This window comes from Zingiber officinale, chromosome 3A (assembly GCF_018446385.1).
Source record: "Zingiber officinale cultivar Zhangliang chromosome 3A, Zo_v1.1, whole genome shotgun sequence".
NCBI classification, from domain to species: Eukaryota; Viridiplantae; Streptophyta; class Magnoliopsida; order Zingiberales; family Zingiberaceae; genus Zingiber; species Zingiber officinale.
The window spans coordinates 55,954,656-55,964,903 of NC_055990.1; the positions used below are offsets into that span (position 1 = coordinate 55,954,656).

The following is a 10,248-nucleotide window of genomic DNA, read 5'->3' on the forward strand; positions in this document are numbered from 1 at the left end:
AGAAGTTAAGGGAACGTGGCAGTCAGAAGTTAAGGGGATGTGACAATCAACAGGTATGGAAAGAAGAAGTAAGACCGGGTGACGACGTCAACAACATGATTCTCGGACGAGTTCTCACAGACCAAAACTCTAGATCTGAGACACATTGGTCTAAGACCTGGTAGGCAGTCGGGGTGATACCTAACCTGGATCTGACTAGTCGGACTCTCATGGCCTGGTTGTATCTGGGCCTAGTTTTCTCAGTAAGCTAACTCCTGGGCAGCCAACTCCCGATCGTCTCTTGGATGATCTCTCCACAGCTCTCGAACCCCCCACGGTTTAGGCCAGGTGGTATACCCGACTGATCATCCCGAGTTGCTCTATTCATACATGGTCGGGATAGAAGGCACTATGTGACAACAAGGTCAGAGAATTGTAACTGCCTGTCAGGGAATTACTACGAAATGTCAGGGAATATTCCAACGGTCTGCAGTCACCTGCGAATGAAACCTTCCTTCAGTCTACTGGAGAATGTCACGTGCCCTCCATCACCCGACAAGTCCCGACACTCGACATTCTCTCACATCAATCAGGTTCCAGAAGGTACGCACTGTCATATAAAAAGGGAGATCCTCTCCCTTACGCGGGTACACTCTCTCGCACATTCACATTTGTCTTCTACTTTCTTTCTCCTTCGTACACTATTCTTCTAGGAAAAAAGTACCTGACTTAAGCGTTCGAGGGACTGCTCAGGGAACTTTTTCCCTAGTTTCTGGCCTCTAACGTCCATGTGCTTGTTTGAGTGTGCGCAGAGCTCAAGTACCACCGGCTCAGTTATCATCGTCCGTCAGCACCACGTGGGAGTCCCTTTTTGGAAGTGCATACGAGAAAGGTGTCTCAGTCGTCCCCCTCAACGCCCGCAACAACTCATCCGGCTTTCATCCGACTCAGATTCCGGACAGGATCAATTTCCCTTCCAATGGCCACACTCCTCATGGTACCGTACCTTGCACCACTGCTCACACTGATGTTCCTTGCGCTGGTCATGCTTGCTCTGTCAATAGTCATCGCGACACTCTTGTAGATGCTGCTCAGGGTCTTTTCTATTGGTTTCTTCGAGTTCTATAGGGCATCTCCTTTGCTCCTCCTGGTATCGCGCCTCGCACTGGCTCGTGCACTGGTGCCATTGCTGCTCGTCGTGGTGGCTGATAATCATGATTTTACTATATTATTTTGATTCATACATGCATAGTTTGATGTTATGCTCATACATGAAACCTATATTTGTATCATATTTCGTGCATTCTATGTATTCGTGGACTTAATTATAAATTATCTTATTTTTATGTTATTTGATGCTAATATTTGATTCTTATTTTGTAGGTATCAAAGGATCTTGGATTTGGATTTATTAGAACCGAATTTGTGCTCGAATCGGAGTTCAAACGAGAAGATCAAGTTTTAGAGCATTATGGATCGTTCATCAAGTACAAGAGAGATCTGAGCCATCCATTGCAGATCTGGTCCATCCAACCTAAGGAAGAGTAGATCCAAACCCTTAATCAAGATCAATACCTTCGGATCGGATTTTAAGTGACTTTTCACTATTGATCAAGATCCAAATCAATCACAACTGTTCATTCAGATCTCAGATCTGATTTAAATGAGAAGCTACAGTAGCCTTTGTCTTCGTCGATCTCTCCGCATAGTGTTCACATCGCGCGGTCATCTTTGGCGATTCCGACCCCTTCTCCACTTCCAGATCCATTTTCCGGCCGACTTCATCGGCGACGATGTTCTCAGATACTTGCGACCAGCTTCCGGCCATCTGACTTCGCTCTAAGGCGTTCCTATGACGAGAATTCTATTATGCGATGTCCCTGTTTCTGCCATTAACTGGTTGCGTTCCTCCGATTAGTGGTTCCGCTTCCCATCAGAGAGCATTGGCGGCGTTCCTCCATTGCCACTAGACCGCTTTCGACGATATTCCGACCATCATCTTCCATCCAACAGATCCAGGAGTCCCAATCACAGAATTGCAGATTCCTTGAGTTTGGCAGCTCCGATCTTCATTAGTTTCGCTCGAAGAGGTTTCCTATGGTACCGGTGAAGGTTGAGCTGAGTTTAGTTATTGAGGTTGTCTTCCCCGATTGCTGAAGTGAGGTTTCAGTGATCTTCCTTGTGTGACGGCAAGGAGAAGTTTCCGTGTAAAGTGGTTTGGTGTGGAGATGGTTTAGGTTTCTTTTATGCATTCTTTTTATTGTTGATAGATTTAGATTTCAATTTGTGTTATTTGGATTCAGTAATCGTAGTTCTTCTTAGCTTAATTGTTTGAATTCAAGTGTATTGGATAATTTAGTTTCAATTGAGTTTGAAGTTGTTCTTAATCTTGCTTTAGCTTAGATTGTAGTACTATTGAGTAGTTTAGTTTTTGTAGTTAAGATTTAAATGTTGCTTTAGATCAGGTTTCATTTATGTCTTATTATTTCTTTTTTAGATAAATTGTGGTGATGATGAAATTCATTGCGTAGCGTGACAATGTGTCGTGAATTGATCATTGATACTTAGTTAGATTGTGTTTAAGCATTAGATTTCATTTATGCAGTAGATTAATTTCCTACTTGTTCTACTTTTAATTTGTTAGTTTTAAAATCCAAATCCAATCTCCCATTTACATGTCAAAAACTCCAAAAATGAGAATAATATACGATCCTAAGATTACCATCCTACTGTTAGTTCCTCGAAAGATTCGATCTTGGGCTCGTTATTATAACATCATTGTGTAGTTAAAGGGTTCATGAATATAAATTGTTAATTTAATTTGTGGGTGTGATAGAATTCGTTCATCAATGGTCATGCTTGATGCACTGCTGCAAGTACTCCTCGTACCGCCGCACAACACAGTCACGATTCCGGCCTTGCTGCCTCTCTTGCTGGTATTGCTCCTCGTAGGAGCGCTAGCACTGCATCCTCTGCCGCTGGCCACGTTGCTTCAACTGTTGCTGCTTGGGGTTGTCCCTTGACTTGAGTCGTTGGCAATTTCCGTCGAGCTTCTGGTCTACAGGTTACTCATCTGGAGAACCATAACCCATCAATGTCAGGCCATTGCACGGGAATATCTCTCTGGCTAAAAGTTGCCCAAGTAGGTCACGAAATAATCTGGAGGCCCTATAGTACTGCTCCTACTAAAAGCCCACAATATATATGGAAGTCCGGGCCTAAACCTTTCTTTCATCTATTTTCTCAAATTATTTTTCATGCAATTCAAAATTTGTTAGAAAATAGCAAAATATACATATTAAAAAAACTTGTAAGAAGAGAGTTTATATTAGTGACCTAAATACTAATACTTGTGTACTTTAATTCATGGTGGATTGTTTTATTTATAATGAAATTGGTAGCAATTAATCATGTTGCAAGACATTGGAGTAGGGAGACAAGTATTTTGAAATGTCATCAGAATTATATGAAAGCAAAAAAAATTGATGACTTAGTAGGAGAGTGCTAAAGTTTGAATTTGTCCTTATTTTAAAATTTACTTGCACGACATATATAAATGCATATGAAGAGAATAGTTATTAGATAAATCAACCAGGTGTCACTGATTTATGAATGTTTTCTACTTTGTATGGGCTGATTTGGCGAAAAAACTCAATTATTAGACACAACAATGAAGAAGGTGACATACTTTTAGTGTCAATTTAATTAGCAATAAACTTATAAATGATCTAGCGTTATTATTCTTCATTCAAGTTAACTAGTCACTATTCCAAAGATAATAGTCATCCGTGATTTACCTTCTTTGTGTTGATCCTGAGACGAGTTGACGGAAGTTCTTGGGACGAACGTATTCATCTTTTACCACAAATAAAGACGAAGTCGAATCATACTTTGAGATTAGAAAGAACTCGAATATTAATGAAGAAAAAGAATAAACGATAGGATGATTGACGTCAAAGGAGTTAGTAATTTATTCTCGCAAATATTTGAAGAATAAAACATATATAAATTAATAAGAGAAATGCAAATCTCGTGAAGATATCAGCCTCTTACTCAGCCAGTGCGATTTGAATTTAATTTGGAGACTGGAATTTTGGGGGTAAAGGTTTTCCAACCCGATGTTGAACAACCACAAACTAAAAGAAAAGATAGATAGAAATAACTATAGGATGGCAATCATTAGACAATTAAAGCGATTTTTTTATATCCAAGCAGCCAATTAATCAAGCCCAGCTCGAGATCATATCATATCGATAAAAATACATAAAAGAATATCTCCAAACACTATAATCTACCAATCGAAACTAATTTCCCGTCGGATTCCGAGCTATTAACCGAAGGTGGAAGCTAAAAGAAATAACACTCATCATAATAATGATAAATGGAGAGGGAGTGATGGCGGGAAGAAGGGCCGACGGGCCGGGAATATGTAGGATAGCGACAACTCCTTAGATTCAGGGCATCCCTGAACTTGTTGAATCCATGTGCGAGGACGCCGAAGCCAAAGACTTGGAACGGAGAGAGGTTTTTGCATCTTGAAGGAAGAGAGTACAATTATAATCGGGTTCGGTAAACAATGTACAATAAATATAACACTCTTGCTTGGTTTTTTACCTATCCTCGTAAAATATCTTATTAATGAATATAAGATATTCACCTAATAAAATACCGACTAGGCTCAGTCTAGATTACTGAATTGTCAAAAATATTATCTAAATTATTGAGTTGTCAGAAATGTTGACATGAAAGATCATGTGGTAAAAAATCATCTTTATGATTTGGATCAGGATGATGATAAGCTAAATGATGTGGATAGAGATAAAGCTTTATCCAGATATAACCTTATCCAGATAAGGGTTGATCCAGATAAGGATCTGATCTAACTCAGAAAGCTACGCTGCGAAGCTCTGTGACCGGGGAAGCTTCAGGGGGTGCGCTGTGCTCAGGACTTCCGAATCGGCCCATCATCTTTTGTGTGGTTTGTTTATTACAAGTTGTACTTAATTTAATATTATTTGTGCTTGTATCATATACTGTGAGATGTGTTTCTCAGTCTCGGGAAAGTTTTCGGAAAAGAGACCACTAGTGGACTCGTGCTTGAGTGCATAGGCTTTGGACGTACTGACCCTGGGGATTGGGAACTAAGTAAATCTTGCAAGTATTATTTTTTTCATACTTTATATTATATTCCGCTGCTACTAACGACTTTGATAGAAAGAACGAACAAAATAAAAAAGAAAGCGACAAGTTGAGATTCACCCCTCCTCTCGACCACACCGATCTTACAATTGATATCATGAGACTAACCGTTGAAGGAGCAAGCAGGCCACAGATTAAAAAGGAAAAGGGGGAGAAGGGTAAAAAAATAATTTTATTTAATGTCAACATTTAAATAATATATTATATGCTTTAAATATAGAGAGAAAGGAGACTATAAAAATAAATGTCCTACTCATAAGAATCTAACGACACCATTAGCGATAAAGGAGGAATTGATGGCTAGAGTTTGAAGAAGTAAAGATCACATCCAATACTTCGAGTGTCAGGAGTTCGAATACTACAAGAATGGTTGCCTGCCGACAAAAAAATTTACAAAAAAGATTAAGAATTTTATATTTCATGCAAATTCAATTTTTTATCATCTTAGTATATTCAAAAATAGGTCAATAATAAATTTGTATGAAGATATTGTTTCCAAATCTACCCTATGCATATAATTTAGAGAATAATTTTTGCAATAAATAATATTGTACATAATAAATTAAATGTAAAAAATTTGAATAATTCTGATAAATCAAATTTAATTTAATTAATAAAAATGTTCACGTGAAAAATTTAAATTACTATAATTACAATAATTCAAAAATAAATTTAATTAATAAAAATATAAACATTAAAAATACAAATCTAACTAATCAAGATAATTCTATAAATAATTTGACTAATTCAAATATTAATAATGATCAAGATAAACTTAATAACTTAAATTTAAATTCTAAAAATTTAAATCCTAAAAATTCAAAATTAAATCTTAAAAATTTAAAAAATTAAAAATTATTAAAATTATTAAAAACTCAACTAAAGAAAATAACCAAGTCAACATGACAAAATACTTAATAAATATTTAATTTAACAAATTTAAAGAAATATTTTAAAAAGAGTTAATCTAAAAAATTTAAATCTAAGTAATAAAATTAATTCAAATATAATTTAAAATTCAAGTAAGAATGATGAAGATAATTTAGTTTGAAAATTTTAAATAGTTTAATTAATAATCAAGATAAATCTAACCTAATAAATATTAATAATTCAACCAACCAAGATAAAATTTTAATTAATAAATCAAAATTTTAGATAAATTAATTTATAAAAATATTAAAAATAAATAACAAGATAAATTCAAACTTTAAACTTAAAAATCAGAAATATTTAGTAATGAAAATAACCGAATTAATCTAGAACTAGATAACATCACACGAAATCTTAATAAAATTTATAATCTATTTGATCAAGATAATTCAAATTCCAACTTAATTAAGATTTCAACTAAACAAGATAGACTTAATTTGAATAAATTAAACTTAGTTAATAATTTAAAATTAAATATTAAATTAATTAATGATCAAGATAATATTTAAATTACAGATTTAAATCTTAAAACTTCAACATTAAAACTCAAGAAATCCAGAAATCAAATCTACAAAATTTAAGAATACTAATTCAAATATAATTAATTATAATAAAGTACCCTTTAATTATAAAACAATAAATAATTCAAGTCTTGCAAATTTAAAATTAAATCTTAAAAATTTAGAAAATAAAAATTCAAATATTAATAATTATAATTTAATTATCAAAACTTCGAACATAATCAATTATAATAATGTACCATTTAATTATGAAATAATGAATAATAAATTTAAATATAAATACAAAAATTCTAGAGAGAGAATCTACTAATTTTTACAAAATAAACAGAAATTAATAATAATAATAATAATAATAATAATAATAATAATAATAAATAAATAAAAATTTGTTAAATTCAAATTAAATGGTAAACACTAACTTAAATACAATAAATTTGAAATTAAATTTTAAAAATTCAGATATAATTATTAAAAAAATATTCAACAATCAGGATAAAACTAATCTAATGATTTATCTAACCAAGATAAAATTTTAATTAATAATTAAAATAAATCTAAATATAATTTGATTAATTCTGATCTTAAGAATACAATAATTTAAAATTAAAACAAAAAATTTAAAAATTTAACAGACAAAAGTTTAAATTTTAATTATAATTTAAATACTTTAAGTCTCTATAATAAAGCTATAAATTCAAGATTAAAATTTGAAATTAATTTTAATAAATGAACAAATTTTAAGAAGTATCGTCACGCCCCAAGGAGTGTCAGCCAAAGGAAAATCTGACATCTTCCCTGTACCATTGACAATCTAAATCATTTCTACAACCACAGATATACATCAATCACACTCGGCTGGAATATATACACAACCACGCAGTTTATATTCAGCCCACTCGGCTATAACGACAAAAAATACAACCACACAATTATATATATATCTAACAACCCACTTGGTTGTACTAAAAGAAGAACACAGCGGAAAATACAAGAGAAAACCATTACAAACTAAATGAATGACTGCTAGCCAGCTAGACTTACACAACACAACAAACAATACAAAACACCACATCACGACACAACACTCCGGAACCAAAATCAAAATTCTACATTGCTAAGTAAACCAAAACGTAGACCAAATAAAGTACAAATGAAAACCAGAAACAGATTTTCGAATGTGACGTGAGAACTGACAGACAGGATACTCCAAGCGACTCCACAAATCTACCTTCTATCTGAAAAAGAAATAGTTCAACGACATGAGTTCAAAGAACTCAGCGAATATCAAGCTGACATGCCTAGTAAGATATAACTAACAGAAATAATCATGGAATACAATTTTCTGATCAATAATAAGAAATGCAAACTGAAAAGATAACAGAAGAACTGTACTTACCAGGACCTCCTATCCAGATGTAAGGGTCTTCAGACCAAATATATAATGTCTCCTGTATGTATGTCAATCATATGCAACCACCAAAATACAACAATCACAAACCATAAATGCAATCAATGCATATGATGCAAAAATGACATGTGTCACCTCTGACGCCAGTCAGCCATCTCACACGCGATGGTGAGACCGAGTGGGTAGGGTTATGACAACTGTGCACTCTTTCATCACTGCTCCTGAGTTACCGAGTGGATAGGATGCTGTCGGAGTACACCTATCCTCCTACCCCAAATAGAGTGGGGGAGCTCAATGCTCTCATCTCCCTAAGTCAGTCCCGAGGAAGGATCCCTGCCTGTTACACTCTGCAGTCATCACTACCCATGAGCAGACCAACGGAGCCCTGATAGAGCAAACTGCACCACACACCCTGCCTGAAATACCCACTAACCCATGAGTGGTTGTGTGCGTAGGTCATGTAACTGGCGATGTGCTCAATAATAATGGAGTCGACAATCGCACAGCATGTAATCATGCAAATGGTGCATGACACTAAGCATGTAAATCTTAACCATAATCACCTTCACATAATATGTAGCAAATAGAAAAATAGATCATACCATGACCTAGGTATCACAGGTCTAAGTACACTTGCCAGATAATAAAATCCAAAAAACTAGTCCTATACTCAGTGAAGCCTAGTATGTCACTTACTCTAGGAACTAAGGTACATATGACAATAATCAAGAGATATAAACATGGATACATAACAGGCAACTAACAGAACATGCTATAGGTATCAAATAACGGCATACCAAGGGCAAATCTAAGCAAGATCATTGCTACTAGCTATAAATTACTATGCATATCAAAGTGGCAATATCATAAAAGATAAGTCAAGAAATATCCGCCTCAAAAAGAAGATCGTATCAAGCAATCCAACGTCGAGACGCTCGTCTCGAATCAGAGTCCTACATCAATCAATACATATATATTTTATTTAGCAAAATTCATATGAATTAAACAGCTAAATAAAATACTCAAACCTAAATTAGGGAAAACCCTAATCAATCGTAGACATTAACCCTAACTATATTTAATCCACAGGTTAACTAGGGTTAGTTTCCTAAACCCTAATCGTTCCACTACTCAATTAGATTAAGATCTATACATAATCAATATAATACAAACTAATCAACTTGTACAATCCATTACAACTAATGCAATCACCTCTAAAACTCATCTAAATTTGGATGTATTACTGTTGATCCAAAGTCGAAGATGTTGGCTGCCGAAACAAGCTAAGTAGCTGCCGGAAACAAGAAACGCCACTGTGATCAATTAACCGACTTAGCACATGAATTGAAAACCAGGTCCCTACATGCCTTACCCCAATTCTCTTCTTCTCCAACAGTAAGCAACAGCAATAGGTTGGTGCCAGAGATCTATGGTCGACGCCTCCCAAAAGCCACTGCCAGATCTCGTTGCTACCAGTTTTCTCCCCAATGGAAACTAGGCAAACGACGATCGGAGTTGGCAAGGAAGAGAGGATTGGCCAATAGCTAGGGCATAGAACAATGGACCTGGGGTGCTCGGCTTCAAGCTAGGGCGCCGGCGCTGGACGGTGATCGGAGAGGGTGGTGGCATTGGGCGGCGGTGTGCGGCCCGGGAGAGAAGAGGAGATCGGGAAGGGGCAGTAGTGGGGAAATTCAGATCCTAGGGCACGGCGAGCTGGGGCTTGCAGCTTGTTGGCGTCGGAGCAGGGAAGAGGGACGGCTAGGGCACGAGACCAGCCGACATTTGGCGCCGGCGATGAGTCGGGGAGCAGGGCCTCGGCTGGATTGGGAAGGAGGAGAGAAGCTTCGGGCCGGCGGTGATGATGAGCAGAGGAAGGAGGGAGGGCTCGGTGGCGCGAGCTCGATGAAGAAGAAGAAAAAGGTTCGGCGGATGGAGTTGAGGAGAAATCGCGGTATAGAAGAAGGGAAAGCAGGTTTTCGGCGAGGGAAAGAATAGGGCTCGGGGAAAAGAAATCGGAAAAGGAAAAAAAGAAAAGAAAATAAAAGAAACTTAGGTTTATTTTAATTAAGCCTAAGTTTTTTTTTTATCAACTCTTATTTTTGGGGTATTTCTAAACAGGTGTTTTCCTGGTCCAATACTTATTCCCTTAAACTACATTATACAAGCTCCGAAATTTTTTTAAAAGATTTCTAAAAAAATCCGTTAACGCTA

General features: G+C 35.8%; 1 long non-coding RNA gene across 1 annotated transcript; it reads right to left on the reverse strand.

The window, feature by feature from the left end:
• Nucleotides 1-7,532: 7,532 nt before the first annotated feature.
• Nucleotides 7,533-10,040, reverse strand: LOC122051913. The gene is made up of 2 exons (XR_006131592.1): nt 9,410-10,040; nt 7,533-9,328 (listed from the first exon to the last, which is right to left on the reverse strand). It is a non-coding gene; the product is annotated as an uncharacterized LOC122051913 (long non-coding RNA).
• Nucleotides 10,041-10,248: the final 208 nt, after the last annotated feature.